This window comes from Lampris incognitus, chromosome 13 (assembly GCF_029633865.1).
Source record: "Lampris incognitus isolate fLamInc1 chromosome 13, fLamInc1.hap2, whole genome shotgun sequence".
NCBI classification, from domain to species: Eukaryota; Metazoa; Chordata; class Actinopteri; order Lampriformes; family Lampridae; genus Lampris; species Lampris incognitus.
The window spans coordinates 2,888,056-2,897,732 of NC_079223.1; the positions used below are offsets into that span (position 1 = coordinate 2,888,056).

General features: G+C 46.1%; 1 long non-coding RNA gene across 1 annotated transcript in view; it reads left to right on the top strand.

Moving 5' to 3' along the window:
- The window catches only part of LOC130122429 (uncharacterized), a 1,998-nt gene extending 787 nt beyond the window's left edge, over nucleotides 1-1,211 (top strand). Inside the window, exons 2-3 of the long non-coding RNA XR_008811237.1 lie at nucleotides 882-983; nucleotides 1,165-1,211. This is a non-coding gene — a long non-coding RNA (uncharacterized LOC130122429). The remainder of the gene's footprint in view (nucleotides 1-881; nucleotides 984-1,164) is intronic.
- Nucleotides 1,212-9,677: the final 8,466 nt, after the last annotated feature.

Here is a 9,677-nt window from a genome sequence, read left to right on the forward strand (position 1 = left end):
CCGTAGTAGTATTAGTAGTAGCAGTATTAGTAGTAGCAGTAGTAGTAGTAGTAGTAGTAGTAGTAGTAGTAGCAGTAGTAGTACTAGCAGTAGTAGTAGCCGTAGCATTAGCAGTAGTAGTAGCAGTAGCAGTAGTAGTAGTAGTAGTAGCAGTAGTATTAGTAGTATTAGTAGTAGTAACAGCAGTAGCAGTAGTAGCAGTAGTAGTAGCAGTAGCAGTATTAGTAGTAGCAGTAGCAGTAGTAGTAGTAGCAGTAGCAGTAGTAGTATTATTATTAGTAGTAGTATTAGTAGCAATAGCAGTAGTAGTATTAGTATTAGTAGTAGCAGTATTAGTAGTAGCAGTAGCAGTAGTAGTAGTAGCAGTAGCAGTAGTAGTAGGAGCAGTAGCAGTAGTAGTATTATTATTAGTAGTAGCAGTATTAGTAGTAGCAGTAGCAGTATTAGTAGTAGCAGTAGTAGTAGTAGCAGTAGCAGTAGTAGTATTATTAGTAGTAGTAGTATTAGTAGCAGTAGCAGTAGTAGCAGTAGTATTAGTAGTAGCAGTATTAGTAGTAGCAGTAGCAGTAGTAGTAGTAGCAGTAGCAGTAGTAGTAGTATTATTAGTAGTAGTATTACTAGCAGTAGCAGTAGTCGTATTAGTAGTAGCAGCAGTAGTAGCAGTAGTAGTAGCAGTAGCAGTAGTAGTATTAGTAGTAGCAGTAGTAGTCTAGGTTTATGTTTGTGTTTCCTAGAGTTTACTTGCCTCTCATTCCGTGTGTGTTCCTCTCAGATGGCTGTGAAAGTTTCAGGACATGTTTGTCTCTCTTTCTTCCTCTCTCTCCTGTTCTTTCTTTGGTCCTCCATCTCTATATTGCTCTCTCTCATCTCCCCTCTCTCAGGAGATGGTGGTTGTGGTTCCTCTGTGGGCAACAACTCTGACCTTTGTGCTTCTGGAAACAACTCAGGATCCATCGGTTCAGGGAACTGTGATACTGTCGGTGGTGAGTTGTGTTTCTCACAGTGAGCTGGAAGGTTCCAGAAAGGGGCAGCCCCACCTCTTGTTGGTCACCTGTACAACACACATATAAATACAGTAGGACTGGATAGTTTTCACCTCCCTCACTCACCTTGTCTTTGTGTCTGTCCTTCACTGCGTCTGTCTCCCTCTCATTTCCTTAACAGGAGGAAGAGGACACCAGACAAGTATTGGAAACGCCACTAATCTGGATGTTTCTTGTAACTCCGGGTCCATTGCCTCCGGAAACTCTTTCAATGTGCAGCAGTAGCAGGTAGGCAGGTTGGAGTGTAGCTGAGTTGGGTCATTTATATTGGACACAGTTTTAGTAGTGTGCAGGTGTACGCCTGCAGGTGTGTTGTATGTGCATGTGTTATGAAGGGGTGTTCTCATCTTCTGAAACATTCTTAATCCAATCTACCTTCTCTCTGTCTTTCCTTCTTTCTAGACAAGGGCTCTACACCACGAAGGACATCAGTTCACCAAGTAATATCCTGCAACGAAGAACTAAAAAACATTTGTAATCAGCACAGAAAACCAATGTTATTTGTAATGTTCATGGTATCAATATAAATAAAAGCATGACGTTTCATTAAAGTGTATTTGCAGTTTTTTGTAAGAAAAAAGTGCTTTATTAATAAAGCTTATTATTATTCAAATTCTATGTTTTTCAACATACTGATCAAAACATAGTCTGGATTATATTTTGTTGGTTATATATATATATATATATATATATATATATATTAGTGAATTTATGGGATATGGGATGCATGTCGACAGATACATAATTGTATGGTGGTATTTTTAGTCGATATTCAGCCATAATTGTATGGCTGAATATGGAGCTGCCAGGGAGGAGGAGAAGAGGAAGGCCAAAGAGGAGGTTTATGGATGTGGTGATGGAGGACATACAAGTGGCTGGTGTGACAGAGGAAGATGCAGAAAACAGGAAGAGATGGAAATGGATGATCCACTGTGGCGACCCCTAACGGGAGCAGCCGAAAGTAGTAGTATTAGTAGTAGTAGTAGTAGTAGTAGTAGGTAGTAGCAGTATGTCGACAGATACATAATTGTATGGCAGTATTTGAGTGCAATATTTAAATCAAATCACCAGCTTCATTTCAGTAGTATTTTATTGGACTATTACACTTTGTCCGATTGGCTAGACAGAGGGACCGAGCTGGGAAGGATGTGCAGCAAGTTAGGGTGATGAAGGATAGAGATGGAAATGTGCTGACAAGTGAGGAGGGTGTGCTGAGAAGGTGGAAGGAGTACTTTGAAGGCTGATGAATGAAGAAAATGAGAGAGAGAGAAGGTTGGATGATGTGGGGATAGTGAATCAGGAAGTTCAGTGGATTAACAAGGAGGAAGTGAGGGCAGCTATGAAGAGGATGAAGAGTGGAAAGGCAGTTGGTCCTGATGACATACCTGTGGAGGCATGGAGGTGTTTAGGAGAGATGGCAGTGGGGTTTTTAACTAGATTGTTTAGCACAATCTTGGAAAGTGAGAGGATGCCTGAGGAGTGGAGGAGAAGCATACTGGTACCAATTTTCAAGAACAAGGGTGATGTGCAGAACTGTAGCAACTACAGAGGTATAAAGTTGATCAGCCACAGCATGAAGATATGGGAAAGAGTAATAGAAGCTAGGTTAAGAGGAGGAGAGGTGGTGATCAGCAGCAGCAGTATGGTTTCATGCCATGAAAGAGCACCACAGATGTGATGTTTGCTTTGAGAATGTTGATGGAGAAGTATAGAGGAGGCCAGAAGGAGTTGCATTGTGTCTTTGTAGATTTAGAGAAAGCATACGACAGGGTGCCGAGAGAGGAGGTGTGGTATTGTATGAGGAAGTCAAGAGTTGCAGAGAAGTATGTAGGGGTGGTGCAGGATATGTATGAGGGCAGTGTGGCAGTGGTGAGGTCTGTGGTTGGAATGACAGATGGGTTCAAGGTGGAGGTGGGACTACATCAAGGATCGGCTCTGAGCCCTTTCTTGTTTGCAGTGGTGATGGACAGGTTGACGGACATGATCAGGCAGGAGTCTCCATGGACGATGATGTTTGTGGATGACATTGTGATCTGTAGGGAGAGTAGGGTGCAGGTGGAGGAGAGCCTGGAGAGGTGGAGGTATGCACTGGAGAGAAGAGGAATGAAAGTCAGCAGGAGCAAGATGGAATACCTATGTGTGAATGAGAGGGAGGACAGTGGAATGGTGAGGATGCAAGGAGTGGAGGTGATGAAGGTGGATGAGTTTAAATACTTGGGGTCAACTGTCCAAAGTAACGGGGAGTGCAGAAGAGAGGTGAAGAAGAGGGTGCAGGCAGGGTGGAGTGGGTGGAGAAGAGTGTCAGGAGTGATGTGTGACAGAAGGGTACCAGCAAGAGTTAAAGGGAAGGTTTACAAGATGGTTGTGAGACCAGCTATGTTGTATGGTTTGGAGACAGTGGTGCTGATGAAAAGACAGGAGGTGGAGGTGGATTTGGCAGAGATGAAGATGATAAGATTTTCACTGGGAGTGATGAAGAAGGACAGGATTAGGAACGAGGATATTAGAGGGACCGCTCAGGTTGGACGGTTTGGAGACAAAGCAAGAGAGACAAGATGGAGAAGGTTTAGACGTGTGTGGAGGGGAGATGCTGGGTATGCTGGGAGAACGTCAAGATGGCGGCGCTTTGGACACAGTGGCTCCCTGTTCAGTTGTGTGTGTTCTTTGTTCTTTATGCTAGCTTTGTTTTCGAGTGTAGGTTATGCGATCTTCCACAGCCGTCAGGAACTGCTGAAGCTCAGAACGGACTCGCTTCCTGTAATGTTTATGGTTGATGATGCGTGCTTCCGGCGTTGTTATTTGATGTTGTTTTATTTTACTCCTCGAGGGGCGCTCTTGGTTCATCTTGTCGTAAGTGGTTGTGGCTTAAAAGACAGAAGAAGAAAACCCCGGAAATGCTGAATCGTGTTGGACCGTTACGAATGCCGAGCGTGGAAGCGGAAGACGTTAATAAAGGAATTTCAGCGCCACTTTGCTGCCTCGGGATTGGGTGTAATAACGTCCCACCTCGCGCTGCCATCACCGGCGGTTTCCCCGTCGGTATCATCCGCTCAGCGGGCTCGCGGCGGGACCGGAAAGAGAGGGTGGGGCGGGCTACATGCTAAGCTAAGTGGCGGCCCCTTCAGTTTCCCTCCCCGGCGTCTCCATGGCTAATGTCCGGTCGTTAGCTAGCGAAGCGGACGGGCTCAGGCTGACGCTGTGCTAACCGGAGAGGCTGGAGAGCTGCTGTCTGCGCAGCTTCACCGACACCGGGCTCAGCAGCAACACCGCCCACCCGGCTGACGAGCTAGCGGGCCGCACAGCCCTCCGTGCCGCCAGGACGGCGGACTGAGACAAGACCCGCGGAGCAGGTTTGAGGGGGGCATTTTTGTGTCTTTTTTCTTTTCTTCTTCTATTGAATACAAGGAAATATACAAAACAGGATAGGGAATAAATATACAAAAAGAAGCAACGTTCAGACAATGGTGGGATGGTGGCAACAACGTCACATCAAGTTCAAACACAAAAAAACAAAACAATGGCGTCAATTAACTTCCGCCTTTCCGCGAAGCAGGTCAACGTCACTTCCGTTTGCGCCGTAGACGACTCGTGGACGTAGAGGCGACTTCTGAAATGCAGGAACGCTCAACCTGAAGTAATTTCGAAAGGTAACGTTGAGACTAGCTAATCATAGTCACATGATTATGATTCTGTCTGTCTGTCTACTACTACACTTCCTGGTACCGAGACAGCTCTAGTTAAGGTTACTAATTCCTTACTGCTGACTGTAGACAGAGGTGACTGCTTGAATTGTGTTCTTTTAGACTTAACGTGCTGCCTTTGACACAGTCGATCACAATATCCTCTTACATCGCTTGGAGACCTGTGTGGGCATCAAGGGCTTGGCTCCTGGGTTATTAAGGTCATACCTCTCCAAGAGAACTTTTTCTGTTGTTCTGGGTAACACCACTTTCCTGATGGCTCAGTTGAGTTGTGGTGTTCCTCAAGGCTCAGTTTTCAGCCCACTTCTATTTCCTCTATACATGCTGCCTTGTGGCCTAGTTATTCAAAATCATGATGAGTTTTACCATATTGTGCTGACAACATTCAATTATACGTATATGTCACTAAAACCCACAGCAGCCTAGCAAATCTCTCAACTTGCCTGTCTGATGTTAAACCTTGGATTTCTCAAAATTTTCTTACATTTAATGAGAAGTCTAAGGTCATTCTGTTTGGTCCCCCAAACTCCATCAGCTTTTTTGTGTAGTGCTAATATGGGACACACACATATGCCCAAATCAATTTAAAGAGGATCTGTGTGTGTGTGTGTAAAGCTCGGTACAGGTGTTTATCTTCCATAGAATCTATGTCATCAGGTGGAAGTGAGGAGGAGGAGGGAGGACAAGAGGGAACAAGTCATGGTGAAGTTTAGAAGGACAAACGAAGAAGGTGTTTCATATTCCTGATAACACACAACATGACACCTCAGCCAAAAGGGGTTTCACACTCAGATTATGTTCATCTGACTGATGTTTCAAAAAGGACATGCTAAATAATGCAGGTAAGGAAATCACAGAGAGTCTAATCAGTTCATCTGGACACAACACTCATTTATTTATTTTATTTTTGGCGACTGATGTACTTTTAGCCCCCCCCCCCCCCCCACCGGTTCAGAGATGATTGTTCCCTCTTCACATGGATGGCCTCTTTCACTCCCCGTTTAAACCAAAGTTCCTCCCTATCAAGGATGTGCACATCCTCAACCTTGAAAGAGTGGCCACTGAACTGCAGATGGTGTAGAGTGTGGAGTCCTGGTATGCAGATGGTGTAGAATGTGGAGTCCTGGTCTGCAGATGGTGTAGAGTGTGGAGTCCTGGCTTGTAGATGGTTTAGACTGTGGAGTCCTGGCCTGTAGATGGTGTAAACTGTGGAGTTCTGGTCTGTAGATGGTGTAGACTGTGGAGTCCTAGTCTGTAGATGGTGTAGACTGTGGAGTTCTGGTCTGTAGATGGTGTAGACTGTGGAGTCCTGGTTTGTAGATGGTGTAGACTGTGGAGTCCTGGTCTGTAGATGGTGTAGACTGTGGAGTCCTGGCCTGTAGATGATGTATACTGTGGAGTCCTGGCCTGCAGATGGTGTAGACTGTGGAGTCCTGGACTGCAGATGGTGTAGACTGTGGAGTCCTGGCCTGTAGATGGTGTAGACTGTGGAGTCCTGGCCTGCAGATGGTGTAGACTGTGGAGTCCAGGTCTGTAGATGGTGTAGACTGTGGAGTCCTGGCCTGTAGATGGTGTAGAGTGTGGAGTCCTGGTCTGCAGATGGTGTAGACTGTGGAGTCCTGGTCTGTAGATGGTGTAGACTGTGGAGTCCTGGCCTGCAGATGGTGTAGAGTGTGGAGTCCTGGTCTGTACATGGTGTAGACTGTGGAGTCCTGGTCTGTAGATGGTGTAGACTGTGGAGTCCTGGTCTGTAGATGGTGTAGACTGTGGAGTCCTGGTCTGTAGATGGTGTAGTCTGTGGAGTCCTGGCCTGCAGATGGTGTAGACTGTGGAGTCCTGGTCTGTAGATGGTGTAGACTGTGGAGTCCTGGTCTGTAGATGGTGTAGACTGTGGAGTCCTGGTCTGCAGATGATGTAGACTGTGGAGTCCGGGTCTGTAGATGGTGTAGACTGTGGAGTCCTGTTCTGTAGATGGTGTAGACTGTGGAGTCCTGGTCTGCAGATGGTGTAGAGTGTGGTGTCCTGGTCTGTAGATGGTGTAGACTGTGGAGTCCTGGTCTGCAGACGGTGTAGACTGTGGAGTCCTGGTCTGTAGATGGTGTAGAGTGTGGAGTCCTGGTCTGCAGACGGTGTAGACTGTGGAGTCCTGGTCTGTAGATGGTGTAGAGTGTGGAGTCCAGGTCTGACATGTTAGCTCTCCTGTGTTGTGCCATCCTCTTGGACAGTCACACACCTTAATCTCTTGGCATGGATCCTCGGACATGAGAGACACCAATAACGATGACAAGTCACGGCAATCCTCCTGCCACTTAACTGCTACACTATGTTGCTCTGTTTGTGCCGGGGGACTCGATCCTTGGGGTGGACCAACTTCTGGTGCAGAGTGTTTTGGGGTTTTGGTCGTTTGTGACCTTAACTAGAGCTGTCTCAGTACAATGAAGTGCTCTAAAACCAGAGTGGAAACTGTTAACAACGCCATTAAGTGTTCATGAAAAATACCAACTGAGATGAAATGACTTTCTCCACAGCCTTAGATAAGAAGAGAATTTGGAGATTAGTCTGCAGTTAATTAAGGACAGGGGGTCCAAATTAGGTTTCATTAGTAATGGGTGAACAATGGCGTGCTTAAAACTGTCTGGAAGAGAACCAGAGTTCAGAGAATGATGATTCTCCAATGTTCTTGGTCACAGAGCACCAAACTACACTGAGCTGCTGGACAACAAGCCTAAAGCACACAAAGCCATGAAGAGCCACGTGACACGGAAAACTCCTGTTCTGCATCACACTTGGACTTCTTCCCTGCTGGTCTTGGTGCAGTCAGTGAGGAAGACAGTGAAAGGTTTCACCAGGACATTGCCACCATAGAAAAGAGGTGTCAGGGCAACTGGATGCATCACTGTCGGCTGACTGTTGCTGGACACTGACACGAGAGGCACCAGATGCTGAGGACAAACCAACACCATCTGCAACACAATTTAAGCTCCGCTGAACTAACACAGTGTCTCAGCATCATTATGAGATTAAACATGTCACATTCAAGAAAAGCTGTTTGAATGTTTCCCCAACTTCCTCCGTGATCCAGCACATCTGAGATTATGTTGTGTTCAGCTTGACGTTGTCTATCGTCATCTCTCACTTTTTCAGGCAGCAAAATGTCTGAAACTATTTGTTGTCCAGTGTTACTAAGAATTTGTAGAATAGTGTGTGTGTGTGTGTGTGTGTGTGTGTGTGTGTGTGTGTGTGTGTGTGTGTGTGTGTGTGTGTGTGTGTGTGAGTTGACAGTAAAACTCTTTACAGGTGTTTATCTTCCATAGAATCCATGACGTCAGGTGGAGGTGAGGAGGAGGAGGAGGGAGGACAAGAAGGAACAAGTCCAGATGTAGGTTTACAACACATATGAAGAACTTGCTTCATATTCTGATAACACTCAATATGATGCTGAGCTAAAAGGTTTCACACTAACATTTACTTCATTTGACTGATGTCCTCAACAACAGATTTCTTTGCATGATTTAGCCTCCAAACATGTCCCACTATCGTCCCCAAAGTGTCCTGAGACATATTTGACCTGTCCAGAAGTACACATGGACTGTCCCAAAACTGAAATATTCTCTGTCATGTTAACATCATATTTCACACATCAAAAGCAGCACGTGGCCCAGTGGTCAGCACTGTTGCCTCCCAGCAAGAAGGTCGTGGGTTCGAACCCCCGGCCGTCCCAGCTCCTCTCTGTGTGGAGTTTGCATGTGGTCCCGTGTCTGCGTGGGGTCCCTCCCACCATCAAAAAGACATGCATGTTAGGGTTAATACTCCTGCCTGTGTCCCTGAGCAAGGCAGTGGAAATCAGAAGTGGGGCTGGTCCCCGGGTGCTGCAGCTGCCACTGCTGCTACACAACAGGATGGATACATGCAGACAACACACTCACTGTAAGAAGACAAAGACACAGGAAGTGTCTTCTTCCTCTAAACACAACCACGTCACCACAAGTTGTGTTGTCATGTTTCACTGCCAGCTGATACTGTACCACTGGAAAGAAAAACCAAATCAAGACATTATTGATGAGCAACATGCCCCCCCTCCCCTCCTCCTCCTCCTCCTCCTCCTCCTCTCCAGTTCCTCTGAAGACATGAAGATTCTGTGGAAGAGAGTGGGACCTGCTGAACTAGAAAAACACCTGTCAACTACAGTAAGGAGTCTGGCACAGCCACACCCCAGCAGGAGGGTTTAAAAGCAGAGAGTTGTCTCTCCTCCTCCTCCTCCTCCTCCTCACATGTGCAGCTGAAAGCAACAAGCTCACTTCACATCACAGGACAACGAGCTCAAACCTCCGGTAAGAGAAAGAGAGGAAGTGTGTGTCTGTATCTGCTCCGTCTGTTATTCTATCTGGATTCATCCCATTTGTTAGGCTTACTTCACTATTACATGTATTCTATCACACACACACACACACACACACACACACACACACACACACACACACACTATGTGTGGTGGTGAAAGCCCCAGCAGCTTGACCAGATGTTGTGCAGCAGATGTCCTCAAGTCCAGAGTGTGTGCTCAGTTCTAGAACAGTTGCATTGAACTCACCGTGTGCTTGTGTTGCAGCAGCGATGGCAGACCAGATTGGCAACAACAGTGGCTTTAACATTGCTAACAACTCAGGACAGATTGGTTCTGGGAATAACTTCACAGTCCAAGGTGAGAGCTACACCTTTACATGTGCTGCATACTTTCATTTGTCTGTGTGTTTGCTGAAATGACCTCTAGATGTTTCCCTTCTTTAGTCTAGATTTATGTTTCTTTAGATTTATCTTAGATTTATGTGCCGAGAGAGGAGGTGTGGTATTGTAGGAGGAAGTCGGGAGTTGCAGAGAAGTATGTAGGAGTGGTGCAGGATATGTATGAGGGCAGTGTGGCAGTAGTGAGGTGGTG